This window comes from Pelodiscus sinensis, chromosome 6 (assembly GCF_049634645.1).
Source record: "Pelodiscus sinensis isolate JC-2024 chromosome 6, ASM4963464v1, whole genome shotgun sequence".
NCBI lineage: Eukaryota > Metazoa > Chordata > Testudines > Trionychidae > Pelodiscus > Pelodiscus sinensis.
The window spans coordinates 84881770-84909611 of NC_134716.1; the positions used below are offsets into that span (position 1 = coordinate 84881770).

General features: G+C 41.5%; 1 long non-coding RNA gene across 2 annotated transcripts in view; it reads left to right on the forward strand.

The window, feature by feature from the left end:
* LOC142829925 (uncharacterized) overlaps positions 1-27842 on the forward strand; it is a 141254-nt gene that overhangs the window by 106894 nt on the left and 6518 nt on the right. Inside the window, exons 2-3 of one of the 2 annotated variants that reach the window (XR_012904852.1) lie at positions 2516-2662; positions 10073-10581. This is a non-coding gene — a long non-coding RNA (uncharacterized LOC142829925). Of the gene's footprint in view, positions 1-2515; positions 2663-10072; positions 10582-27842 lie in introns of those variants that run through there. The other variant, XR_012904851.1, reaches the window with a different exon arrangement.

A 27842-nucleotide genomic window follows, 5' to 3' on the forward strand; every position in this document is an offset into this window, starting at 1 on the left:
CCTTTTTCACTCAACTGCAGGTTACCTTAATATCCACAGAGTTTAGTAATCGCATGATTTACAAAGGTCAGCTACGTAATTATTTGGCTTTGAATGCAGTAAATTATTGTGAGTCATGTCTTAAAGCGTGATGCTTTGCAAGAAAATATTCACAAGCTGCAATGAAGTGTTGGGGAGATTACTTGGCTTCACCTGTCACAGCTAAATACTAATGTATCTGACAAACTTCTATTAAAACAAATCCATTCCAAATGGAGTAATAAAACTCGTGTCTGAATCTGCTAGAAACACCTGGAACAGCTTATAGATGTTGCAAACTATATATTGTGGCTTTGTCTTAGGTCCTATCCTTGCAAATATATATGTGCATACTTGGTTTTACACATGGGTAGTCCCATTGTGCATGAAGTTAATTGTGTGTATGTGTTTGAAGGACCAGTGTTTAATAAATGGGACTCCTTGTTACTCTTTGAACTGTTTCCCTTTTCTAATGGAGAGTATTAGGCAAAGGGACAGGAATTGTGTTGCAAACTTAGCAAGCTCCCTTATGGCTCTTCGATAATCAGCTTTGTTTCATTGACATTTCCCTCTATCGTATTTTAAATGTAGAAGCATATACGTGCATGGTATTTTAAAAGTGAATTGTATGACTTATTTATTTAAAAGGAATACCATCAAGGCCTCTAACCTTAACCTAGATATACCAGGCTTGATTCTTATTAGTAGTTTCTACAGAGCCAAATGGGTTTGGAGCCCATTTGTGATGCATGCTGTGCTAATGCAGTGTACATCCCAAAGAGCTTACAATATAATATAAAGCTAGATGAAACAAGGAGGTGCAGGAGGGCAGCATGTTTACATAGACCAGCTATGTGCATAACTACATGCTTTAGAGCTTACTGGTTAAAATGTTTACATAAATTATAATCTATAATTCAAAGGAGTCCCTGGCCCGCCACCATCCCTGTTTTTGGGGTGTAGGATTGACTATATCCGTTCCTCTACTCCTCCTGCTTTTTTCCTGTAATCAGGCAGGGTATTTACATGTACAAAATTCCCACTTTTGTGAGTGTTTATTTGCTTTGGATTTGTTTTAAATGTTAATAAGACATTGGCCAATGCCTCAAAGGATGAGCCACCTCAGAGACTTCCAGAAGTTTGGGGATGTATCAGTGCTTCAGGCTACAATGTTGTTCAGCTCACACAGTTTTATTTTCTGCACTTTGTTTCATGGCTCTATTCAGTTGATTAGTGAAATCTAAGCCCTGTGATGGAACCTTTCTTCTCCTTAGCTACTAATGCAGTCATTCTGTTTATTATGAACTATTTATAATAGCCTTGACCCACAACTGAGTATATAAAGAAAACTGTAAAATCTGACCCCCTCATCCCTTTTATAATTATTTGTGAAACAAAATAGGATGCATACGTTCATTTGTTTTTATTTTACTAAAAACACTTTTCTTTTATACACACATATAAAACACAACATAAGAAAACTGGGATTAAATCTCTGGGTTATGAGGCCCTCCCAGGTCACTGAACTGGGAGATCACTGCCTGACTGCTTTCTTTTTTTCCATTGCCTGACAACAAGAGAGTGAGTCTAGAAAATTGCCTGGTTTATTCTTGCAGTATATTTTAGTTTAATAAAAAGGCTTTGAGCAAATGTTTTTGGTTTATCCTTTTTCCTATATAAGTAATTGTCTTCCAAGTTGCACTGAAGTTTCAGTGTAGAATATCAGATCCAGCTGCTACGTAAGTCTTTGGAGACATCATTAAACATTTTTTAACCTAACATGCTAGTCATGAATCTTCCTTGTAGACATGTATTGCCAAATAAAGAATCTAGAGATTGACTTCAAGGTGAGAGAGGAAAGCCCCCAGATGTATTGCAGTTTGAAAAGCTTATGGTACCTTCTCTTTTAACTGAGGAAATTCTAGAATACTTTAATAATGAAGACTAACCTCTTGTAATGCAGCCACAAAACATAACATTTCATTGTCACTTTAGAATGAAAATTCAGCATTTTATTAACTGGAGGTTTAAATACAGCATCAATTGCTCAGAAATGGGATTTTGTTACAGTGCTATTTCAGTATGAAATCTTACTATATATATATATATATATATATATATATATATATATATATATATATATATATATATATTTTCAAGTACTTAAATCATGAGACCCAAATAGTAATAACAAGAATATCTGGAAGACTGGATTCAAATCTAGTACACGCTGCTTACTTGTGACGCTTAAAAATAACATAGTACAGCAATAACAGAGCAAGCAAGTTTTACTAAAAATGTGAGAGCATTCTAGCAGCTGTTACCGGTCTGTGGTTATGAGACCATTACATAGGAGATAGCTTTTCCTTATCTTAGCTTCATTTTGATGTAACTAAATGCCATGATTTGTTTTATTGTTCCCTGTTTGGATCTATACCTTTTTCCATAAACAAACAACAACCTTGTACTTTTAGTTTGACTGATTTTTCCATTGTAGATTAAAAGAAAACTAGGAAATGAGAGAACAAAAAAGTCTTCATGAGGAAAAAATGAATGGGTTTCTCCTCTGTAATGGGTTGCATCTGGACTGAATATAAAATGCTGCTTCTTCTACCAAAGAGAGATGACTTCTAGAAATATGAAGGTTGGTATATTAAAACTAAGGCACTACAATAATCATTATATGCCAAACATGCTAGTTTAGTGGAAGCTGAGATCATGCCATTGATGTAGTTAGTGCAAACCAAATTGTGCATCTCTCTAACAAAAAAAAAAAAGGGAAAAGCTCAAACCCAAAAAATATTTGGCTTTCTTGGCAGCTGTAATTCTCCCTGACATTTTATTTCACTGTCAGATGATGTGCTAAAGCTCTAATTCAGCAATAAACTTATGGCTAGGGACAGAATTGTCTACTTAGTATTAAGAAAATATGTGGGGGCAAATGTCTCTTCATATTGTGTTTATATGCTGCCTAACACAATGGGGACTTTGTTCATGGCTAGGGCTCCAAGGAGCTACAGTAATACCAATAACTTATACATAATAATAATCATGTTTGATACTTTGCTGAATCAGAACCTAGAATTTCTTGAGGAGAAAATATTAATGAGTGCCATTCAGCTCAAAAGAGATTTTTAAATTGTCCTGTTTTCCCACATTTTAGGCTGTGTCTAGACTACATGCCTCTGTCGGCAGAGGCATGTAGATTAGACAGATCGGCAGAGGGAAATGAAGCCGCGATTTAAATAATCACAGCTTCATTTAAATGTAAATGGCTGCCCCGCTCTGCAGATCAGCTGTTTGTTGGCAGAGCGGGGCAGTCTAGACGTTCCCCTGTCGACAGAAAACCCTTTTGTCGACTGCCCCGGTAAACCTCATCCCACGAGGCATAACGGGGTGGACGACAAAAGGGTTTTCTGTCGACAGGGGAACGTCTAGACTGTCCCGCTCTGCCGACAAACAGCTGATCGGCAGAGTGGGGCAGCCATTTAAATTTAAATGAAGCTGCGATTATTTAAATCGCGGCTTCATTTCCCTCTGCCGATCTGTCTAATCTACATGCCTCTGCCGACAGAAGCATGTAGGCTAGACACAGCCCTAAGCTGCTACGGGATCCCAAAGTGATGGTCAGCCATCACCAGTCCCCTGCTGGATTCCACAGTGGCCTGGTAACATTGTGCATGGTAGAGTGTCACTTCAGAGAGAAAGCGGGCAGGTCATTTTTCAGCTGACAAAGCAATATAACACACATACCCCCAAACTGTGTTTGGACCGGCTGATGAAAAATCCAGCCAGTTTATAGGCACAGAATGAACTTCACTGTTTCAGATTTGTGTATCCGCTTCCTTTCAAGCACTAAGTTCACCTTCCAAGTTCATGATATTTATTCTCCTCTTAAAAGAAAAAAAAATCTTTTTTGTCTTTTACAAATATTTTTTATCCCAGAGATGTAGCTTTCAGAGCTGGAACTAAACTTGAATCTCAGAAGAGAATGAGATGGATGGGTTTTTTTGGTCACTTTGACCTGTGTCAGAGAGGTGCAGTTATTTCAGTACATAATCCTCAGTCTTTGGGAGCTACCATAATGTATATTGATTTAGGAGACAGACTAGCATTGATTTCTGGAGATTTCCATGCAGTACCAAATTTATTCTTTATATTGATGCATTTAAGTAGACTCTTTAAAAAGAAGTAGTCACATTAACATTTTTAAACGCTAGAAAGGATTTTGTTAAATTCTTTTGGATCTCAGTCAAGGCTTTGGCACTTCATTAAAATTTGGATTCTGGCATAAATTGATTTTCTGATTTATAACTCACTGAGATTTGGGGGCTTCATATCCATTTCAATAGAATTCTAGCTTGTGTTCCAAACTACATAAATCATTTAAAAAACATTGATTTTTTTCCTTCCGTTTGTTTTCAGAAGGATTACTACTCAGAGCTAATATGATAGATATTAAAAATGCTCACTCATCTGGAGATTATCCTTTGGTATTCCTTGGTTTGGGACATTTTCCAATCCTAACCATGATCCATCTGCTTTTGAGAAATTAAATCAGTTATTATTGTAAGTCTTTGTTTAAGGGGATTTTATGCAGTGATAACTACAATAGTTGCTACTTCCAAATCTTGAATCCAGTTTCTTCTTGCAGCATGTGATACTTCAGAAGAAGCAATACTGTGAATGTCAACCCCTCACCTTTCAAAAACGCCATGGCCGCTTTCCTGCAACAAACAGGCCTTGTTGGCACTGTATGTTGGAGGGAAGCAGCCATAGCATTTTTTAAAGGTGTGGGGTTGACTTTAACAGTATTACTTCTTCTAAATATCACATGCTGCAAGAAGAAACTGGATTTAAGATTTGGAAGTAGAAACTAAGGCCCATCTTCAAAGGTATGTTTTAGGTTTCTAACATCCACTGATTTCAATGTCATGCTTTTCACCCTGCTACAAGGCTCTTTATACACTATAACCACATGGTGGACTATCACTTTGTGGGACTCTTTGCAAGGAAGAGGCAGAAATAGACAGGGCGAAGCCTGTGTTGCTGCAGCAGCTCAGCCACTTCATTCTTCCAGCTGAAGCTCTGCCATCACCCAATTGCACTGAGGCTACAACAATACCATTTTGCACATGGAAGGAGGAGATGAAGCATACAGGCCTGGATTTTCAAAAATATTTACGTACCTAATTCCCATAGTTTCAACAGGAGTTAAGTGCCTACATGGCTTTCATGGGCCCACAAGACTGTGCTTGGTTGGCATTACAGCAAGCAACACCTCCTCCTTCCTTCTGTATTTTCCTAATATAGCCTAACATCACACTGCATCTACACTGTATGGCTATGTCTATACTCGAGGCTTCTTGTGCAAGTATGGCCGTTCTTGCACAAGAATCTGCAAGAGCATCCACACTGCCCGCCTCTCTTGCGAAAGGAAATGTATAATACTGCTTAGTAAGAGAGGGCTTCTTGCACAAGAGCTACGCTCTTTTTTAACAGGTGTAAGCCCTCTTGCGCAGGAGCTCTTGTGCAAGAGGGAAGTGTGGATGTTTGGCAGGGATTTCTTGAGCAAGAAAGCCCTATGGCTAAAATGGGTGCTTTCTTACACAAGAGAGCGTCAACACTGCCATGGATGCTCTTGTGCAAAAGCACAGCTGGCACATGGCAGTGTGGACATTTTCTTGCTTTTCTTGCACAAGACTGCTTGCACAAGAACACTTGCGCAAGAAGCCTCGAGTGTAGACATAGCCAGTGTGTTATAATATCACTAGTTCTATAGCACACTCATGTTGGAGCTGCAGTGACTCCACAGTGATGGGGCCAGAGACACCAAACCAGAGGTTGGGCAGCTCTGCTCCAAACCACTCTAATAATTTATGAATTTAAATTCATACCATTTAAGGCAAAGGTCCAAATACATGCTGCATATAGTGGAGGCAATGCCAATGGAAGTGTCTACTCCAAATTTACTCAGTGTGTCTACACTGGACCATAGTTTGAAATAAGATATGCAATTTGAGCTATGCAAATTGCATATCTTATTTCAATCTTATTTTGAAATAGCTTATTTTGTAATTTAATGCTGTACACAGTACCAAATTTCGAAATAACCTGTTATTCTGAAATGTCCCTTACTCCTTGTGGAATGAGATTTACAGGGATGTTGGAAGAGCGAGCTCAAAATAATCGGTTTGCTGTGAAGATGCAGGATAGCTATTTCAGGATACTCCCATATCCTGATATAGTGTTGCAGTGTAAATGTAGTCTCAGTGGTGGTGTAAGATGGTGAGGCCAGGAACATATCAGGATTAAATTGGTAAGAAAACTGGTACTCCACAAAGTATTGTAGTTTACACTCATTCTTGGCACCCCCTGAATGCTACATTCCTGAAACCTTCCAACAGCTTGTAGTATGGGGTCACTTAACCTTCTTGGCTGGCAGATGGCAACATGCTAGCGAGGAATAGCCAGTGCACAGAATGTTATGGCTGCACCTGCTTAGTCCGGACACAAACCCTGTGGCCAATGGAACCAACAGCCGCTGCGGGCCGTGAGTCAAGGTGTGAGAGTGGGGGGGCGGCATGGGGGTATCCTAGGCAGGCGAAGGCATTACCTTCCCAAGCTACCTTACTTGGCCCCACCCATCCTTCACGGAGTTCCCCAGCCTGCTGTTGTGATGTCAGAGGCTGTGGGGTAAGCAGGCAGGGGGCTGTGCAATGCCGCTTGCCTTCCCAACGCTAAGGCCACTGTGGCCACTCTGTGCTGGAGATGGTGGCTCAGCCGTGGTGTGTGTGTGGGACTTCCTGGTTATGGGTCTTGCCTGGAATCACTCTTCCCAGATCTCCTCTCTGGCATTCAGGCCCAGGGAAGACTGGAGCCACACTGCTCACCAGACCTCGGGGGTTAGGGGAGGCCGTGGCCATCACCTTTCCAGAGCTCCTGGGGCGGGCTGGATGAGGCACTACCCTGGGGCAGGAAGCAAGGGCCAGCGGCCACATTGGGGGGCAAGGAGGCTGGGTAGGAGCCAGCAGTGACTGGACTTTGGTAAACATTGTGGGGGCAGGGCCTTGACCAGACTGGACAGGGCTGAGGGATTGCCTCCCCAAGCCATGGGGTCACCTACCACCCATGGGCGGGGGGTGTGGCTCTGCACCCTGGAAGAGGCAGAGCTGGAGTGGAAGGGGTAGTGCCAAGGGCAGGGCTGATGGTAGTCAGCTGTCAGCCCTGGCCACATTGTGGTGCTGCCTCCTCCCTCCAAGCCCTCAAAGCTCAGTGCTCCAGCAGCAATTCAAAGGGGCCTGGGGCTCTGGGCTCCTTTAAATGGCTGGGCCCTGGGCAATTGCCCCCTTTGCCGCACCTTTGGTGGGCCTGCCTATGGCAGGCACTATAAGGAGTAGACATGAGTCTGATATGCCACAAATGTGTCCACTGACACTTACCTCATAAGGGGAACCTCCACCTGGGTTGGTCTGGGTAGTTTCCAGCCCCTTTACATTACCAAAGAGCATAGGGAAAGCTAAAGGATGTAGGCCTCAGAGTGAGGAAGGTGATTACTAAAGTGTGACTTTGAATCACATGAACAACATAATGTTGCTGAGATGAAAATCGGAGGCCACCTCCTTGCCAATCTATCACAAATGGGAAATGTAAAAAAAAGTATCTCTCTCAGCCCACAGAGCATGTTATATATCTCTATATAGACACAAATATAGTTTTCTATTTGTCCCATTGCTGTTTTCACAGAAATACAGAAAGAATGTTAAATCATAGGTGCCTCCTTATTTTCTTTAGGCTAGGATAGTTATTTCTGAACTAGATTATTTGCTTTGCTGCTGGCTTTCTGAATCATCCATTATTCTGTTCCCCTTGTGTTAATTTGTTCTTTAAATTAACCAACTACAAATTAGATTCCTTGAAAGAATAATACGACTTCTACTTGGTCTGAAAACGCTCTAAGATAATTTTACAGAAAAGGGCACATTCTCCAGGAGGAATATTTACAAATATAAACCAAATCCACAGTGAATCCATTTATTCTCAAATTGCTTATCACTTCTCAAAAAGATTATGTTTAAGCCCCCACTTCTCACGCATATACACAACCATCCTCCAATCCACCAGTGAAGTCATAATGCTGGAACTCTGAGATCACAATCATCCCTATGGCAACAGATTATGAATTCAAAAATAGCACACAGGGCCAGACCAGAGCCCCTTGAAGTTAACTAAAAAATTCCCACCAAACTTCCATGGACTCAGAAGAAACAGGGCAGGGAAGAGGGAGAGCCTTTATTAAGATACAGATATACAGGCAGTCCCCGGGTTACGTACAAGATAGGGACTGTAGGTTTGTTCTTAAGTTGAATTTGTATGTAAGTCGGAACTGGCGTCAGCCGCTGCTGAAACTGATCAGTTTCAACCGCGGCTGAATCTGGATGCCAGTTCTAACTTACATACAGGTTCAACTTAAGAACCCCAGGCGTCCCCAAGTCAGCTGCTGCTGAAACTGATTAGCGGCTGATTCCAGGAAGCCTGGGGCAGAGCAACTCTGCCTCGGGCTTCCTGTAGTCAGCTGCTGGTCAGTTTCAGCAGCGGCTGACTTGGGGACGCCTGGGGCAGAGCAGCTGGGGTGCTGCCGGGTTGGTCCGGAGCGGCGCTGCGGGACCAACCCAGCAGCCCCCAGCTGCTCTACCCCAGGGGTAGGCAAGAAAAGCCTGGTCTGCTGTGGGGGGGGCACTAGCTGCACCTCCCCCCAGCAGACCAGGGAGACGGGGGTGGTGGGACTGCCCAAGTCCTCCACGGCTTTGCTCCGTCTCCCTGGTCTGCTGACCTGGGAGACGCGGAGCAAAGCCGCAGAGCACGCGGGCAGCGGGACAGTCCAGGCGCGCTGCGGCTGTCCCACTGCTGGCGTGCTCCGAGGCTTTGCTCCCCATCTCCCTGGTCTGCTGGTCAGACCAGGGAGACGGGGAGCAAAGCCTTGGAGCACGCCCGCAGCGGGATAGCCCAAGCGTGCCTGGGCTGTCCCGCTGCGGGCGTGCTCCAAGGCTTTGCTCCCCATCTCCCTGCAGACCAGTTTTTCCTATTGTTCAACCTAAACCTCCCATACTATAATTTAAGCCCATTGCTTCTTGTCCTGTCCTCAGATAAAAAAAAATGTCTCCCTTCTCCTTATAACACCCTAGAAAGCTGTAATAATGTTCCCTCAAAGTCTTCTCTTTTCTAGACTAAATAAACCCAGGACTTTCAATCTTCCCTCATAGGTCATGTTTTCTAGACCTTTAATCATTTTTGTTGCTTCTTTCTGGGGCTTCTCCAATTTATCCACATGCAGTACCCAGAACTGGACAAAACATTCCAGTCGAGGCCTAATAAGCACAGAGTAGAGGGGAAGAATGACTTCTTGTGTCTCGCTTACAACAATTTTGTTAATACATGCAATGATTATATTTGCTTTATTATTATTATTATTATTATTATTATTATTTGCAACAGTATTACCCTATTGACTCATATTTAGCTTCTGGTCCACAATTATCCCTAGATATTTCTGCAGTATTTCTTCCTAGACAGTTGTTTCCCATTTTGTATGTGTGAAACTGATTGTTCCTTCCTAAGTGGAATTTGTCCTTGTTGAATTTCATTTTGTTTACCTCAGACCAATTCTCCAGGTTGTCCAGACTATTTTGAATTATAATCCTATCGTCCAAAACACTTGCTACCCCTCCCAGTTTGGTATTGTACTCTCTATACTGATATTCTAGCCATCCATATTACCCCACCAGGTCTCTGTGATACCACTATGTCATAGTTGCAACAACATACAAATAATTACGATACTAGTTTGTTTTCACTCGCCAGTTCTGTCTTTTCTTTCTTTTATCTTTACAGCCTATACTTCCTTCCCCCCCCCCTCCAAATTTCTGATTTGTCTTCCAGGTCTCCATGTTTTTTAATTACCTGTGGGCTTTGGTCACCCGTCAGCCTAGTTTAAAAACTTCCTCACTAGGTTAGCCAATCCATGTCCTAATACACTTTTTCCCTTCCTCAACAGATGACATCATCTCTGCATAGCAGTCCTTCTTTCTGGACCAGCATATTGTGGTCAAGGAAGCCAAAGCTCTCCTGGTGACACCATTTTGTCAACCAGCTTTTCAGTGCATTCAAACTGTACAGAGTGTCTCTCTCTATGCATCTCTAAAAAATGTTCACAACCTCTAAGTGGGGAGGGGATGGGAGCGGTAGAGGGCTAAATACTTAAACAGATTATGATTACATGAGAACAACCTTACAGTCACCTTAATGTTTAACAGCTATATGTAATCTTTTTTCTCTTTCCCTGAATAATTTTCTATATATCAGGAAACAAATTACCAAGGGTCAGTAGGCTGAACTAGATTAAATTAGTATTTTCATGTTGACCTTTACACAAAGTAAAATATGCCTTTTTGTGCTAGTGAGATGGGGGAAATTACCCCATGAGATTGTCCAGAAAACGTAGACATTTATTCCATGAAGCTTATTTATCTTTTATCTTACATAAAATTAATAACACCTATGCTGTTTCATATATTGATATGGTGGTGTGATTTTTCTTATTGGAAACAGTATCCTGGTGGATTAAAATGAATACAAAATTCCAGTATCATCTGCTTTTGCCACCCATGCTCTCCTGCCTGTCACTTTGGATATTTGTATGAAAACAGCATGAATGGGGCCTGCATATTTGACAGGGCATTGACACTAGCATTACCCCGTGAATCGTCTCAGAGCTGACCCTGCAGTCAATCAGCCTGCTCAGTCATTGACTCCTGTAATTTTCAAAGTGACCCAATCCTGAATAGAAACAATGGGTGCTTTTAATTTGTTTGGTGTTTTTTACTAAGGCTGTAGCAATCAGTCATTGATAACAGAGATGAGACCATCAAATTAATTTCCCTATGAACCTGGCTTTGTTTGAACCTTGCTTCCAAAGTGGATAGGCCCAGGCCCACAATTATTATATCACTCAGCCTCTCAAATGACTATGCTCCTAGTTGTATTTGCATACTGTGGAAAATGCCTTGATTCATATGCCTTCAGGAGGGATGTGACACATTTATATTAGCCTGAACTCTTTGATTAAGGGAACTGGAGTTGTGTTGCTAGGGATACAAGAAAAAGCAGAATACTGTAGCCACTGCTGTGCTGGAAGATTACCTCTATGATTATAAAGCGAAAACAAGAATAATCAATTTTGTTGCAGATTCAAGCAACTGTCAAACTGTTCACTGCAAAAGAATGACACAAGATTGATATTTCCATATTAAATCCTCTGTAGACAATAAGCTTCCACACTGCAAGCTGTCAGCGATGCAAAATTGCCACAAAGTTGAGCATTATAATTGAACAAAATATTATAATTGAACAAAATATAATTAATAGCATTTGACATCACAGTAATTGTTTTTAACACTCAAAAAACACAATTTTGACTCTCCTGGATTTCAAAAAGTACCAGATTTAAAAACCAACAGATCCTGCTGATCTTTTCTGGTTCCTTTGGCTATCATAAGAAACATAAATTAAGTATAATCTTTTGTTAGTAAGGCTGATATACTAGGGAATAATTCATTAAATTATAGGATGTACCCACCATGCTACATGGTTTTGCCCCAGTTCCAGATTTTATATCACCAATCCTAGACTGAGCCATGCTTACAGTTAAAGCTGGCTATATCATCTTAGGCTTGCACTTGTATGCTTACCAATGACAGCTAAACTGCTATAAATCTAGAACAGTCGGAATTAAAGTGATGTAAGAGCTTCTATGTTTATTTTACATTGATTTAAATAAACTGGGTTTCAGGACCATAGCTTCAGTTAAACTGATGGAACTCTGTGTTTGGAACAGGTCTTAACGACCATGAAATTCACAATTAATGTTAGAGCACAAAGTTCTTTCTTTGGGAAATATGCAATAATAGATTATGACTAATTTAAGGTAAAACAAGTTTATATACTGTATGTAGTAAGGCAAACTGCAGTATTTTTTTTAAAATATGCGAGACAGGCCAAATACAAAGCATATTCATTGACCTTATCATACCGAGCAACAACAGATAATGTTAGTGACGGTATAGTCACTGCTGTAATGTATGGTCAGACGTAGATTTCCAACCAGATGGACGTGATTGTATTTTTCTTACTTAACTATTCCAACTTTTATTTGAACATGAACATAATTGTGATCTAGTCTTAGCTTTCATTTATACTCTCTGACTTGTGGAGCCAGTGGCCTTTCAATGTACGTTAGAGGACCAAACTAAACATAAAGCACGCTGTGCATGTCAGTCACATGAAAAACAAGAGAACAAGACTGAAAGCCCCTGGCATGGCACACTATGCTGGATAATGCAGACTGCAGAGATATGCCTTGAGATAATTGCAACAACAATTTTATATCATTTTAAGCTACCTGAGAGTATGAGACCTGAGCTTGAAAATTCGGAGAACTATGCTTTCTTATTGTGCCATTAAATCTCAGCTGCCCAGGGACAAGTCCTCAGAACACTTTTTTTTCTTCAGTTGGCTTGAGTGGTTGTGAGACACTGGACTTTGGGCCTGTCATTGACTGAAGCTGAATATTGTAGTTTGTTCACTAATCCATCTGCCTGCCTCCATCAGGCAGTATTAATAACCTTGCAAGTCACTGAGCAGCTTTCAAAGAGTTATTATAAAAATCACAAATGTAGACTTGTGTTATTATCCCCATCCCTATACACACACACTAAAGTGAGGAGCAACAATCAAATCACAATGCTCTGAAATGCAGGATCGTTTCTGGACTGGTTGCAGTTTTAAGTATCACTAGCTTCTTAATCATCAGAGCTAGGAATGGATATGGAATGCTAGGAATCCCATCCTTTTTAACAGGTGGCTGCAGCACTTTTTCTAGTCCTATGAGAGCAAAAGATACCAGCTCTTACAAATCATACCAAATAACAGAAAAGCTATTTCTGATCATTTATTGAGGTTTTTAATTTTTTAATTAACATTTTGCTTTCTGTTACATTTCTACACTTGGACTCTTGTCTTAATGGATGGAGTGCTATGAAGAAACACATCCATGCTTTTTTTCCCCAAAGGAATTCTAAAATAGCTGTTTGTCCACAATTCGGCACAAAGGAAATCCAGCTTGATATAATGCAATATAAAGCTTTTATTGGTGCTCTTTTGCGCTGGCCAATGTAAACCATTTGTGCCTTTATATAACTCAACACATGTTCCTCACAAATTCATGCCAGTAAAAGCTGGGTACGCTGCCATATTCATGCCAGTAAAAGCTGGGTACCCTGCTATCACATTATGTTCCTCACTCCTGAAATAAATTTGTATACATTTATAGAGAGTATGATACCTATTGGCCTGTAAGAAAAAACTCCCAAGAGATATAGTGTAAGATCTATCACTCAGTACTTTAAAATTTGACTAGACAAGATACTAGTAAATCTAAAGTGTGTATATCCCTACCAGCAAGAAGATGTATAGTGTATGTGGTTACATATCATGTATTTTATTATGATTTATGCATATATTACAGTTGCATAAGAAGCATGGTACCTTGCAGAGCTGTTTGAAATAGTAAACTTCCATCCTGTGGGAAATACTGATATTTTAACATTTGCTTTCAGCTCAAAAAAGGACAAAAAGTTGAAAAATTAAATTATCACTAAAAGAAAAGGTCTGAAAAACGTTGTTGGAAATGACAACATGCACAATTTTGATATTTTCCCAGAGAAAATTATTTTAATGGACAACTGTATTTTGCTGAGAAATTTTGTCAAAAAATGTCTACTCTCTCAAGTCCCTTGCAATCTAACGAACTGTTCCTGCTCCCGTGAAAGTCAGTGGGAGTTTTCCTATAGATGTCAGTGGGTACAGGATTTGGCTCTCAAACGTCCGTTTTTCTGAAAAAAAACTTCACTTATATCCACACTGCTATCGAGTTCTTTCGAAAGAAAATCGAAAGAACACAGAAGTTTTTCTGATATTGGTAAACCTCATTTTACGAGGAAGAATGCCTTTTCTGGAAGAGCTCTTTCAGAAGAATGTGTGTGCGGATGGGAAAGAGGGAGTTCTTTCTCAAGAAGCGGAAAGAGGAGAAAGCACGGGGTGCCCTGGTGGCCACTCCATCCATAGCAATCACAGCGTGTAATGTGAGCTAGCATCCATTCAGTGTAGACGCTATCTTTCAAAAAAGCAGATTGTTTTTTCGATGTGCTTTGGCACTGTGGACGCTCTTTCAGAAGAAGTTTTTTCCGAAGAGCTCTTCCAGAAAAGCTTGTGAAAGAAGCCTGCAGTCTAGATGTACCCTATACAAACAGACAAATGAAATAGGAAAACAATTCAAACAGAAGATGGTGAGGAGACAATGTCAGTGTGGGGATAAGTGCTAACAGACTTTGTGAAAGCCTGATGTGTTTTATATATATATTGGTATGTTTACATAAAAAAGTGTTAATATTTATAATGCATCTTATGTATGATAGAATAGTGCTCACAGAAACAGAACAATACATAGCAGTATAATACAATTTTTAACATGATTGAAAAAAACTGCCCTTCTTTCCATTCTATTATCCTGTGCACAGAAATCCTTAGCAGTTGACTCTGAAGTCTCCTTTTAAATAAATCTTAGAGCTTTCATGTTCCATTATTGTCCAGGAAGCCAGCCAAGACTGAGGGTTAAAACTTCCATTAGCTACTAATTCACACGTTGAGAAGATTTTTAGCTAGGAAACTGATAGCACTAAATTGACTTTGAGAGTTTAAAAGTGAAATACCTGTAGTTTTATGTAATGTTACTTTGCTAAAGAAAGCTTTATGGAGGGGTGGGGGAGCTCCCAGGTTCTCTGATTCATGTTATCTGTGGGGACTTCAGATCTGAGGAAAATGAATAGACTAAATACCATTGTTGTTTTGTTGAGTTGCAAGGTGACACTACAGGTTCAAACTGAATGTCATCGGGTCATGTATACATTAGCCTTAGTTATATGGATTCTGCAAACAGTAATAATTCTTCATGACTTTGATGGATAAATGGGTTCTAATTCTCACTGAGTGATTCAAGCCGGAGCTGGTTGGGTACAGATGTATTTTGCATATACCACTGGATTACATATTACCGGTAGTCCAGAAAATTGCAAGTAATGAAGATTGGTTTTCATGGGCAAACAGGATTGTAGAATATGAAAGGGAAATGGTCGCAGTTTCTCAGAAACAAGATTTAGTCTAGTCGTGATTTTTGTTTTACTAAGTATTTTGCCCTCCTGAGGCAGATGGACTAAACATGTAAGCAGCAGTTGCGAGGAGTTTCTTGAATTCTTTATTTTTTCCATTCTTTCTTACTTTGCAATTTCTGTTTCTGTTTCTCATTTCTTTTTCACCTTGGGGAAAGTCACTTTACCTCTATGTGCCTTCTGTGTAATGGAGATAATGCTATTTCCTTAGGTCACAGGGATTTGTGTAGTGTACTTTTTATGAAAAGCTTTAAGATAATACTCTGCATGCATATAGTTTTCTTCTAGCAGCAATCTCATCCAACTTTTGTCAGTTTAATATTGGCCTAATTCCATTAACTTCATTAAAATATTCCTGATTTACAATCAAATAATCAAGATCAAATTCTGGCTTTTCATGGATAGTACACAAATATTTTACCAAGATGGGTTTTGGGATGCCCAAACTAAAAAACAACAACAACAAGGCTTGACTTTCAGAAGTGTTGGGCATCCACAGCTCCAGTTAAAATCAATAAGAGCTGCAGGCATTCAACAACTATTGTAGGCGACCCCTCTGAATCCTAGCATAGGCCTGACTTTCATACCTCAAGTAGGGTTGCCAGGTGTCCGGTTTTGAACCGGGCAGTCCAGTATTTGAGCTTTCTGTATGGGAAACAAATTGAGAAAATACCGGACTTATAAATGTTCAGTATTTTCTAATTAAGTAAGTTTTATTATTATCATGAGTATCAGTACGCAGTTGCATACTGCTTGGCTGGTAGACGAGCTCTCGCTGCATGAGTGTGTCTACCAGCCAGGCAGTACGCAACTATACAGTAGAGAGAAGGGGTGGGGGCGGAGCCAGGGCGGGATGGAATCTCTGGGGCCAGACTTGCCCATGTGCCCTGCTGGGACCGTGCGCGGGATGGGCAGCATGCCGGGATCAGGATGTGCTTGGGACAGCCTCTCTTCCTGCCGGCCGGTTCCCTCTTCTGCTTCCCCCGGCCAGCCTGGCTCCCTGGTGGCTGGTTCCCCCCTTCTGCTCTCCCCCCACGACAGCCCCGCTTCCCCTAACCCCATCCCGGCCAGTCCTGCTTTCTGCCGGTCAGTCGTCCCCCCCACAATCTCCTCTGGCCAGTCCCCCCAACCCCTTCTCAGCCAGCCCAGCTTCCTGCCAGCCAGTTCTCCCTATCCCCAATCTTCCCCAGCCAGCCCTGCTCCCCACAACCCGCTCCTGTCCAGCCCCACTCCCTTCCTGGCCAGTCCCCCTTCTTCGCCCCCTCCATCTGAGATCAAGTGTGTCCGGTATTTTTTTAAAATTATCTAGTAACCCTAACCTCAAGGTAGGTATTTTTTTGGACTAATGAAATCAATATATGTTTCTGTGAACTAGGATGACTTATTAGAAAACAAGGGTTCAGGTGTCTGCTAATCAAAGTTTTCCATCACTCCCCCCAAATAAAATTTGCAGAACATTCCATGTGATATTATATTTGCTGTCATAACTTTGCCTCCCCCCCCCCTGCATTTTATTGAAATTATGCCTCTGCTGTTAAGCCCTTCTGTGGGGTTCCATCTCACTTATTTAAGTAAAGTAATTTGATGCATATATTCAGCACTGTGATCAGATTCTGCTGGGCTGTCAAATTTTCCAAAAGAAATACAGAGATGCCAACCCAATGGGTGTGCATCCCATGTGACTGTCTGGATTTTCTGTAGCTGTGAATGTCCGAGACAAGGAGACTGCTGTCTCATTTCCCTGATTTGACCTTACATCCATTTCAGGACCCCAAATGGTAATAAATTCAATAGCACACGTGTTAATTCAATGTCATTTTATCCCACATGCTCTAATTTTGGCTCTGTTTCAGCTGCATTGGCTGTCGGTTGCAACAGCACTCTTCCCTCAATGGAATCTTCCTTCTCCTAACACCTGACCTGAAGTCTCTGAAATCAGAACCTTTTTATAGCAGCAGCCACATCTGAGTTCAGCTGGCCCACTTCCTTTCTCTCCTAGGGATCTATATTGACCATTGGAAGTGCATGAGGTGTAGATACCCCAACACAGATGGGCAAATATTGGCATTTCTCAGCGGGGTCTGCTGTCCTGTCAGGAATCAGGAACTAAGTGGCAGGTCTCTCAGAGATCAATTTGCCCTAGATTTCACTAGCAATTCAAGGCATTGGAACCCTATCTGTCTCCCATATCCTACACAGTGAAAGAGAATTTAAGCATAGGTCCACAGAAATGTACCTAACACAGATGGACTGGCTGCCCTCTTTAGGTGAAAATGCCTTTAGAAGATTCAAAGTCAACCAAGGACTGAACCCTGCAAATTTTGCATAGGAAGTTGCCTGTGCAGATGCAGGATTGGAGCCAAAAATAAAGTGAGGCAGGGTAGTTTTGCCCACACACACACAGAACTCCTTACATTAATGAGCTACTGAAAGCATTAGGGAAATCCACTCAGTGAAAACATTGTATTGCATTGCTACTGAACTGCATATAATACCTCAATCTCATTATAAAGGAAATTTGGAAATTGATGATCTAGCTGATGAATAGCTTGAAATCCTCCTTCCTCCTTTTTTCTGTGAAACCAGAATCCTCTAGTTCCTTTGTAATAAATCAGTTTAATTTTCTGACTGTGAAAACAATTATCCTCATATACCTTATAAAGCCATGGCACTGTACAGGTGTAAACCCCAGTATTGTTAGAATCATGAATGCACACTCCCATTTCACTGGATGGCTGGCATTTCTGTTGGAAGGACAAATAGGGGCCTTAGAAATCTGGCTGTCTTTTTAAATGAAGAGGGATAAAAGATACATAAATCATTATAGCACAATTGGGCACCAATTCATTGCTTTGCAAAGACTTTAAAAAAACCTTTTTTTTCAGTTGCATCTCTCAGATTCTATAGGCAATGTACAATTCTATATACAAATTTCATCTAAATCATTTGAAGGCAGCCAAAAATATAACCAATCCTGAAAAACCATCCAAGCACCAAAACAATCTCCCCTCATCAATCAGCAGGCAAAACAAATGAGTCTTGCAGCTTGTCCTCAAGGGTCAGTAAATCCAGTCTCTGCTGCACCCACATGAATTCCATAGACAAAGTGGAATCCAGAAGAGTTTTCTCCTCTCACAAAAAGCCTGATCTTCAAAGGAGTTATTTAAATGGGCATTTTAAAAATTGCTCTTATTTTTGCAGTGAGATCTTTTTAAGTGAGAGGTCACAAATAGTTCATTGACACAATCATGTTTACTGAATTCTTACTCATGAAAGAAAAAACCCACTGTAGTATTTCTGATGGTGTTTTTATGTGCATTTGAGTTAATCATTTGTGTTCAAATTCATGAAGGGTCTGATACTAGTGACAATGGCAATGCTCAGACCATTTGCTATAATGGTCTGATTCAAGACAACTGCAGTATGAGGCTTCTGTCACTGTCCTCCTGCTAGTTTAATCCAATCTTTATTTTATAGCATCTGTTATGTATTCATCGCAAGGAACTTCACATAAAAACATAGTTAAAACAACCATTACACTGAACAGGCCTTTAGAGCGCTGAATTGATCATGTTATGAGGATGGATGAAAAATGGATCCTGCGGACAGTCTTCTAAGGCCAGTTTGTTCATGAAAATCACTCTATTAGTCATGGTCAGTATAAGCATTATAAAGTATCTTAAAAGCCAATATGAAGTCATATGGCGTATCTCATGGTGATATGCAAATCAGTAATCAGATTTGCCAATCCTTGGCTGGCAAAGTTGCTCATCAATGGCGTCTTAGAAGATGCCATCAATCGATGGCTCAGTCCAAGTATATATGAGGTACAATGCATGGATAGTGGATTACCCAACTGCCATATGTATGTGACTGCACAGGCTTTCTGCTAACTAGTATGATAGATATGATATGGCAAAAAATGTATCTATCTCTAGTAATCATATATATAGTAGCCCAGTGTCTGAGAGTCTGTAACGCTGAAATGCTGGCTGTTCCCTGTAGGGGGTGCTGTTGCCTGAAATGCTGGCTATTCCCTCTAGGCGGTGCTGTTGCTGAAATGCTGGCTGTTTCCTCTGGGTGGCGCTGTTGCCTGAATGCTGGCTGTTCCCTGTGGGTGGCGCTGTTGTCTCCCTGGCTGTTCCCTCTGGGCGACGCTGTTGCCTGAGTCATGTTCTTCGCCTCCTGCCATGGCGCTCGGCTGACTTCTGCGCCGCCCAGCTGGGCCACCGCAGGGAAGCCCAAATGGCCACTTGCTCTGCTTGCTCCCCTGCAAAAGCCTGACTGAGTGGCACAGAAGTCAGCTGAGTGCCATGGTGGGAGGCAAAGGGGGATGGGGCAGTGACGTACATGGCCAGGGGGTGGGGCCTGGACGAACATGCATCCCCGACAGTGACAGAGGAGAACAGAGCGAGAGTGAGAGGCAGGAGGGGGAGAAGAGAAAGAGAGAGACAGAGAGATAGGCAGGAAGCGAAGGAGAGCTGAGAGAGAGAAGGGGAGGCAGTAGGAGGAGGAGAGAAAGAGAGACAGAGCGAGAGACCGGAGGCTCAGGAGAGAAGACCGACATGAAGGAAAGACCTGAAAATCCCGTCTTATGATGGGCTAATTGGCTAGTTTACCAGAATAGGCAAATACTATACAATAGTATAAGATTGTCCATTAGTATGACTCAATGCTATCAAATAGTGTACAAAGTAACAGTAATTTATTGACTTTATTAAAACAAAGGTGGAATGGCAGCAAAAATGCAAAATCCATCCTAATTTTCATACAGTTCCTAGAGCCTTAACAAATGCCATCAGTTCTGCAGTGGGTTGTTTGGGGATTAACGTTTTGTCTCTTTTTAAAGACACTTTTTCTGCAAGACAGGAGGCAGTTTACAGATCCAGGACTTTTGATATTATAAGCTAAATAACATTCTTTATGTCAAACATGGCACAAGGGAGAAATCTCTCTTTATACGATTATAATGCAAGCCAGGACAATTTGCCAACTAGCCTGCCACAAAACTCTTATGTTGTGAATGGCATCTGTCATGGTTCCTTTACACATTGTGAATGAGATAGTCACCATGCACCATGTCCCCCATCTGGCTCCTCACTGAGGCATGAATATTTCATTGATGAATCAGTCATGTTGTTCTGCTGTGTTTGAGTGTCTTTCTACTGACAGATGGTTTTTTTTTTACATTTTTGCCTACTGATGTGAAAATTTTGTGTCTGTTTTCCCTATTGTCTTGTGTACAATATTTAGGATCTGAACTGTTACCTGTCACTAGCTGCCAAATTAATTCATAAACCATAGGAGATATAACCTCTGAAGAGTATCTATTTGGTGTTCTTGTCTGCTGTTTTTTGTTTTGTTTTGTTTTGTTTTAATTTGCTTTTTGGTAACTCCTCCATTAGCAGATTGTCAGTGTGGCTTAACAATTGGGTAAGCCTGTCCATCTCTTCAGCAGCCATATTTCTGCATGGTAATTGCACACCACTTAATCTTTTGTATGGGTGGACTATGTCTGATGTCCAATGCAGCCTTCATTTTAATTACATTGGGATTACAGGACTTGGCACAGGGATACACTCAGTTCATCTCTCGACTCAAACCACGCCTATTCTGCCCTTCACTCCTTAATATCGAATGCAGTGTGTTGTGAATAGAAGTAATCTTCTAATGGCAGTCTCACTGGTGCCAAATACAGAGATACTGTACAATTACCTGTTTACAATGGAAGTTCATGTTCAGCTGATCCTTCACTATCTCCCCAAATATTTTCTGGAGTCACTGCTTTGCATAGAGTCATAGGGCTGGAAGAGACTTCAGGAGGTCATAAAGTCCAGAACCCTGCCCAAAGCAGGACCAATCCCAACTAAATCAACCTATCCAGGACTTTGTCAAGCCGAGACTTAAAAACCTCTAGGGATGGAGATTACACCACCTAACTAAGTAACCCATTCCAGTACTTCACCACCCTCCTAGTGAAATAGTTTTTCCTAATATCCAACCTAGACCTCCCCCACTGTAACTTGAGACCATTACTACTTGTTCTGCCATCTGTCACTGCTGAGAATAGCCTTTCTCCATCCTCTTTGGAACCTTCCTACAGTAATTTGGAGGCTGCTATCAAATCCCTCCTCACTTTTCTCTTCTGTAGACTAAATAAGCCCAAATCCCTCAGCTTCCACTCATAAGTCACATGCTCCAGCCCCCTAATCATTTTAGTTGTCATCCATTGGATTTTCTCCAATTCGTCCACATCCCTTATGTAATGGGGAGCCCAGAAGTGGAGTAATCCAGATGTGGCCTCACCAGTGCTGAAAAGGGAGTAATCACTTCCCTAGATCTGCTGGCAATGCTTCTACTAATGCAGTTCAATATGGTGTTAGCCTTTTTGGCTACAAGGGTACACTGTTGACTCATCTCCAGCTTCTCATCCACTGTAATACCCAGGTTCTTTTCTGCAGATCTGCTGCTTAGCCAGTTAGTCCCCAGCCTTCCGTCCCATGTGTAGTAGTGCTTGGGATTCTTCTGTCCCAAGTGCAGGACTCTGTACTTGTTTTTGTTGAACCTCATCAGGTTTCTTTTGGCCCAATCCTCCAATTTGTCTAGGTTACTCTGGACCCTATCTCTACCCTCCAGCATATCTATATCTCCCCCCAATTTAGTGTCATCTGAAAACTTGCTGAGGGTGCAATCCATCCCATCATCCAAGTAATTAATAAAGATGTTGAACAAAATTGGCCTCAGAACAGACTCTTCAGGCACTCTGCTTGATATCAGCTGCCAGCCAGACATCGAGACATTGATCACTACCCATTGAGCATGACAATCTAGCCATCTTTCTATCCAGCTTACAATCTATTTATCCAATCCTTACTTCTTTAACGTGCTTGCAAGAATACTGTGGGAGACCATATCAAAAGCTTTGCTAAAGCCAAGTTATAACACGTCCTCTGTCTTCCCCATACTCACAGAGCCAGTTACCTCATCATAGAAGGGAATGAGATTGGTCAGGCATGACTTGCCCTTGGCAAATCCAGGTTGACTATTTGGCTACGTCTAGACTGGCCCCTTGTCCGGAAGGGGCATGCTAATTTTGAACTTTGGAATAGGGAAATCCGCGGGGGATTTAAATATCCCCCGTGGGATTTAAATAAACATGGCCGCCCTTTTCCGGAGGATCTCTTATTCCTTTCAAGTAGGAATACTTTCAAGTAGGAATAAGAGATCCTCTGGAAAAGGGCTTTATTTCGGAGGATCGCACCAGTCTGGACGCTCTTTTCCGGCTTTTCCCCAAGCCAGAAAAAAAGCGGCGGCCATGTTTATTTAAATCCCGTGGGGGATATTTAAATCCCCCGCGGATTTCCCTATTCCAAAGTTCGAAATTAGCATGCCTCTTCCGGAGAAGAGGCCAGTCTAGACATAGCCTTCTTGATTACTTTCCTCTCTTCCAAGTGCTTCAAAATTGATTCCTTTAGCATCCTGCCCATGATTTTTCCAGGGACTGAGGTGAGGCTGACCAGTCTGTAGATCCCTGGATTGTCCATCTTTCCTTTTTAAAAGATGAGCACTATATTTGCCCTTTTCCAGTCATCTGGGACCTTCCCTAGTCTCCACAGGTTTTCAAAGATAATGGCTCTGAAATTATAACTCTCTTAGCACCCTCAGATGCATTAGATCTGGCCCCATGGATTTAAGTATGTCCATCTTTTCTAAATAGTTCTTAACCTGTTCTTTGTCCACTGAGGGCTGCCCACCTCCTTCCCATGATAGCCCCAACCCAGTAATTATAACCTACATTCTTTGTACCTAATTTTGTACCTTTTAGTCATATTAAAAGTATATTTTTTGCTTGCATCCAGCCTACCAAGCAATGGTCACTGTGTATTAGTGTAGGCAGGGGACTTAACTTCTGACAATGTGCTCATTATTTACCACTCCCCCTATTTTTGTGTCATCTGCAGATTTGATCGGCAATGATTTTATATTTTCTTCCAGGTTATTAGTAAATATTTTAATTAGACTAAGGGCCTAGAACTGATCCCTTGGAACTCACCAGAAACATACCTGCATGGATGATTCCCCATTTACAATTACATTTTGAGACCTATCTGATAACATACATTAAATGGTTTAAAAGCTGGCTAGGTTAATTTTATCTTTCTAATTTTTTAAGCACAATGTTACATTATATCAAGTGACTTGCCTTATTGAGGTCTAAATATATTATATAAAAACTATGACCTTTATCAATCAAACTTGTAAACTAATAAAACAAATTAGCTTAATAGGATCTATTTTGCATAAAACCATGTTGATTGTCATTCATTAATGGAATCCTGTATCACTTGGTCCGTGAGCTTGTCTGTGTTTGATGGCAGATCAGCAGGAATATAAACACCTTGGTCATTCCATTTACCATTTTTAAATATTAGTACATAGCTTTCTTTGAGTCTTCTAGAAGTCTCTGTATTGCTCTATCCTGTGACAGGGTAAGAATTGATCTAACATGAGAATAAGGAGCCCTAACTGGGAATTGTAGACTGCAGCAAGGCGTGCTGAGAATGAATGACAGGAAATATAAGACGCAGCCTTCCCTCAGAACATGGTGGTGATAAATTATGTGATCAGATGCTTGACCACACCTTGGTTTATTATGATATTCTCAAGAGGCCAAATAGCCAATGTCTTTTGGGTGTATTGCACTAAGCCAATAATGTAGTATAGGGAAAAGTTTCAATAAAATGCCAGTCTCCAGGAAACAGTCTTGTGCAGTGATGTTACATTCACTTGACACACAAGGAGTTGTCCAAAGTTACACATTTCTGTTGGCATTGTTTATACAATGATTTTATAAGTTACACATTTCTTACCATGCCACTAAAATCCAACCTATCCATTTGACCCAGTTCCTAACTTGTTCTCTTTCTTCTTTTTCTTTGTTTTGGTTATTAGTATTCCAAATACTGGTCTGTGACTAAGATATAGGACAAATGTATCTTGATTTTGATAAGTTTCCTAGCTGCTTGGACCAAATACTTGCTTCAGCAAATGCAAGTTTCTATGGGAAACAGTATAAGTAGACAGGATTATGGTATAGGCCAGTTTAGGCTATAATATTTGTGCTTAATGTTACTGGTACTTAATGCATATGTACATGTGTGGGGGTGGGGAGAGTGTGTGTGGATAATAAATGCAGGATTCTTTGGCCTGGAATGAAGTGTTATGGTGTCAGGTTGAAGCTTGGTGTGTACAGTTACTCTCATTTAGGCGTTCTATGCTAGGTTGGCATTTCTGGGAAATATGGGTGGGGACATAAGAACAGCCCTACTAAGTTAGACCAATGAACCAGCTAACCCAGTGTTCTGTCTTCTCACAGTGGATGGTGCCAGATATTTCAGAGAGAATAAACAGAATAGGGCATTTATCAAGTGATCCATCCCATGTCGTCCAGTCCCAGATTCTGGCAGTCAGAGGCATAGGGGCAGCTAGAGCATGGGGTCGTGTCCCTGACCATCTTAGGTAACAGCCATTGATGGACCTATTTTCCATGAACCTACTTAATTCTTTTTTGTACCCAGTGAAGCCTCTCATCGTTTTTACCGCCTGCCCTCTACCCTAGTACCCTCAAATCTAGCATTCCCCAATTTAATGTTTGGAATGTATTTAATGTCCATTGAACAGGGCTTTAAGGAAAATAGGCCTGGTCAAACAGACCTAGTTTCATTCTTTGAGACAACAAAAAGAAATGATCTATTACATGAAGAATTGGAGTGATTTTAGGATTGTCAGGTTTTGTTGATGTAAACTGAGACACCATGGGCAGAGAATATCCTTTTTGTATATTGCCATTGGAAAATCAAATCTTATATTCTAATCTAGTTCAGACGTGCAGATTTGTATCTTTAAATCCAATTCTCTGGTCATTGGTCTATTGCATTGCCTTTACATCAGGGCAGGATATAGAGCTTGCCTGTGAAATAAATCTGCAGCTTGTTGTTCGTCACTTTTATATCAATGAACATCATAATTTTAATTCATGTTCTTTAGTCTGAAGTCAGCCAGGCTACTTAATCTCATAGAACAGCTACACTATGAAACCCTTTTAGCCTAATGGGACCAGGCATATCTGTCATTGGCTGATCTCTGGGAGTTGATTGATGAGTTGTTGGTTATTTTTCTTTCTTCCTTTAAAAGAATTTACTTAAAGCAAAATACGTCTTTCCAGTTACAGGGAAGGAGAAATTTATCCAGAGTGCTCCCTCTACCCAAATCCACTGTGTACCATTGGGTAGAAAGAGAACTTGTGTGTCTGTCCTAAGGGAGTTGACTGGAAATGTTTTCAGTGGTTTTAGACCTCCAACACATCCAGCCAAGCCATGTTGTGTCCACACATTCCCAAGATCCAGAGTCATTAATGCAGATCCTGGCCACGTGGAAGAACTTCTCCACCTCACAGTCAGTTCTATTTTGAGAATCAGGCAAGCACAGCATCCATGAGATGCTTGTGAGTTACTGGCAGAAGTTTTCGCCCCTCTTCAAAAGGAATACTGACTTGCCAGCTGGTGCTGCTTATGACTGTTGCCTTAATCACAGATCCCCCTTGTGTAGACTGGCACATCTGCAGCAGAGGCACAAGCACATACTAGGTGTGGGGATGGGCAAAACCACATTGTTGTGCAGGCCTGGGATGACCAGCAGTGGATCCAGAACTTTCACATGAAGAAGCAGATATTCCTGAAGGTTTATGATCAGCTTGCCCCAACTTTCCAACTCCACGACACTATGCTGGGCCAGAAGTAAACCACTACATCCATCTGGAAGCTAACTATCCCAAAGTACTGCACTTCCCACAATGCCCCGGTGCTTCCATCACCTCCTCCCTGGCTAGAAATGCTGACATCCTGTACCCGTCCATTCCAGCCAATCCGTCTACTTGTGTCTTTCAATGCTCACCTCGCCTGAGAGATGCCTAGCCGTTGTGGAGCATGTTCCCAGGGGAGGCCATGTTCAAAGGATCACACCCGTGAGCCTCGTGTTGAGCCCTGCATAAACCCAAACTGCCCTGTGGGCTGCAAACAAATGGGCCGCGGGCCATATGTGATGGGGTCACTGTTGGGACAAATGAGTCTATAGTTTGCCCTCTGCAAGAATTACATTAACCTTAGAGGGTATTAATTCATTATTACTTAGGTCCTAATCCACCATGAGTGCAGATTCAAGGACACTATTGACAAATGTGCTGGCAAGGTACATGATGCCAAAGTGTTCCATTGATCAGGACTTTTACCTTCATGGGGAAGCTGGGACATCATTCCCACTGAATTACATTGTTATAAATGGAGTTGCTGTCCTCACTGTTGTTCTGTGGGACTCTGCTTACTCCCTGTTGCTGTGGCCTTTGTAACCATATGTTAACTTCAGAAGATTTGGCAAAATAAAGTTTGTCTAAACACTCAGTAGCTGTAGGATGGTGGTGAATGTGCATTTGACAGATTGAAATCCATTGGCATCACCTTAAAAAAAGTGTATGCCATGCTCATCAATGCAGTCTGCATTTATTGTGACCTATTGTATCCTGCACAATGTCTGCCAGCAGAAGGGGAAACCTTTTTGCTAAGACTAGATTCAAAACCATGCTGGTTTTCTGAACTGAGGCGCAGAGCCAGACTGGGGAGTTATAAGGGTGTCGTTTCTGCTCAGCCCATTGTCATGAACCACCGTGGGTTCTTGCTACCTGATCAATTTCTCACAAAAGGGGCAGAAACATAGGGTATTCCCAGAGACACTGTTAGAATCTTTGACTTTGAAGTAATCTGTTTGCAGCTGCTTGATTTGTTCTCTGCATTATTCCATGGTCCAGTCAATGTCCAGTGCTGCAGCTTCTTGCACATAAGTTTGCAGATGTGATAAGTTCTTGGGCTCTTGCTGAAGGCAAGTGTCTTGTTTGCTTCACATCAGAGGTTAGCCAGAATCTGAATGTGTGCTTTGGTGCAGAGTTGACCATAGTAAATACCCCAGGGTTAAGTGGATTTCCAGCTGAGTCCACATGTAAATGGGAGAAGTAGGGATTACACATTGCCATTAAGCCATGAAAGAAATTGTATTTGAACTAGGAGTTGCTTCTGGTCCTGGGAAGAGATTAAAAAGCTTTGGAATGGAATTGCTGGGCCATACTGCCCCCAGGGATTATGCAATATTAGCAGTTGACTCTCCACTTGAGCTGGATGCATACTGCAATCTGGGCTTTGACCAATCCACAGCAGGACTGGAGGCTGGAGTCCAGGGGAATTCCTTCCCAAGTCAGACTGATGGACAGAAGGGGGTCTTCAGCTTAAAACTGAGACAGAAGCCAGGTTCAATATGCACTACTCCAGCTGAGGCCTCATTAAAGCAGGGTAGACTAGGATAATTACATACAACATGCCTGTTAATACACCCCAGAATGGTATGAGTATGTCTGCATCACATTGATAACCCTCATTAAATTTGTCATCCACTATAATCTCTGGATCCTCTTCATCATTAGTACTAAATAGCCAGTTA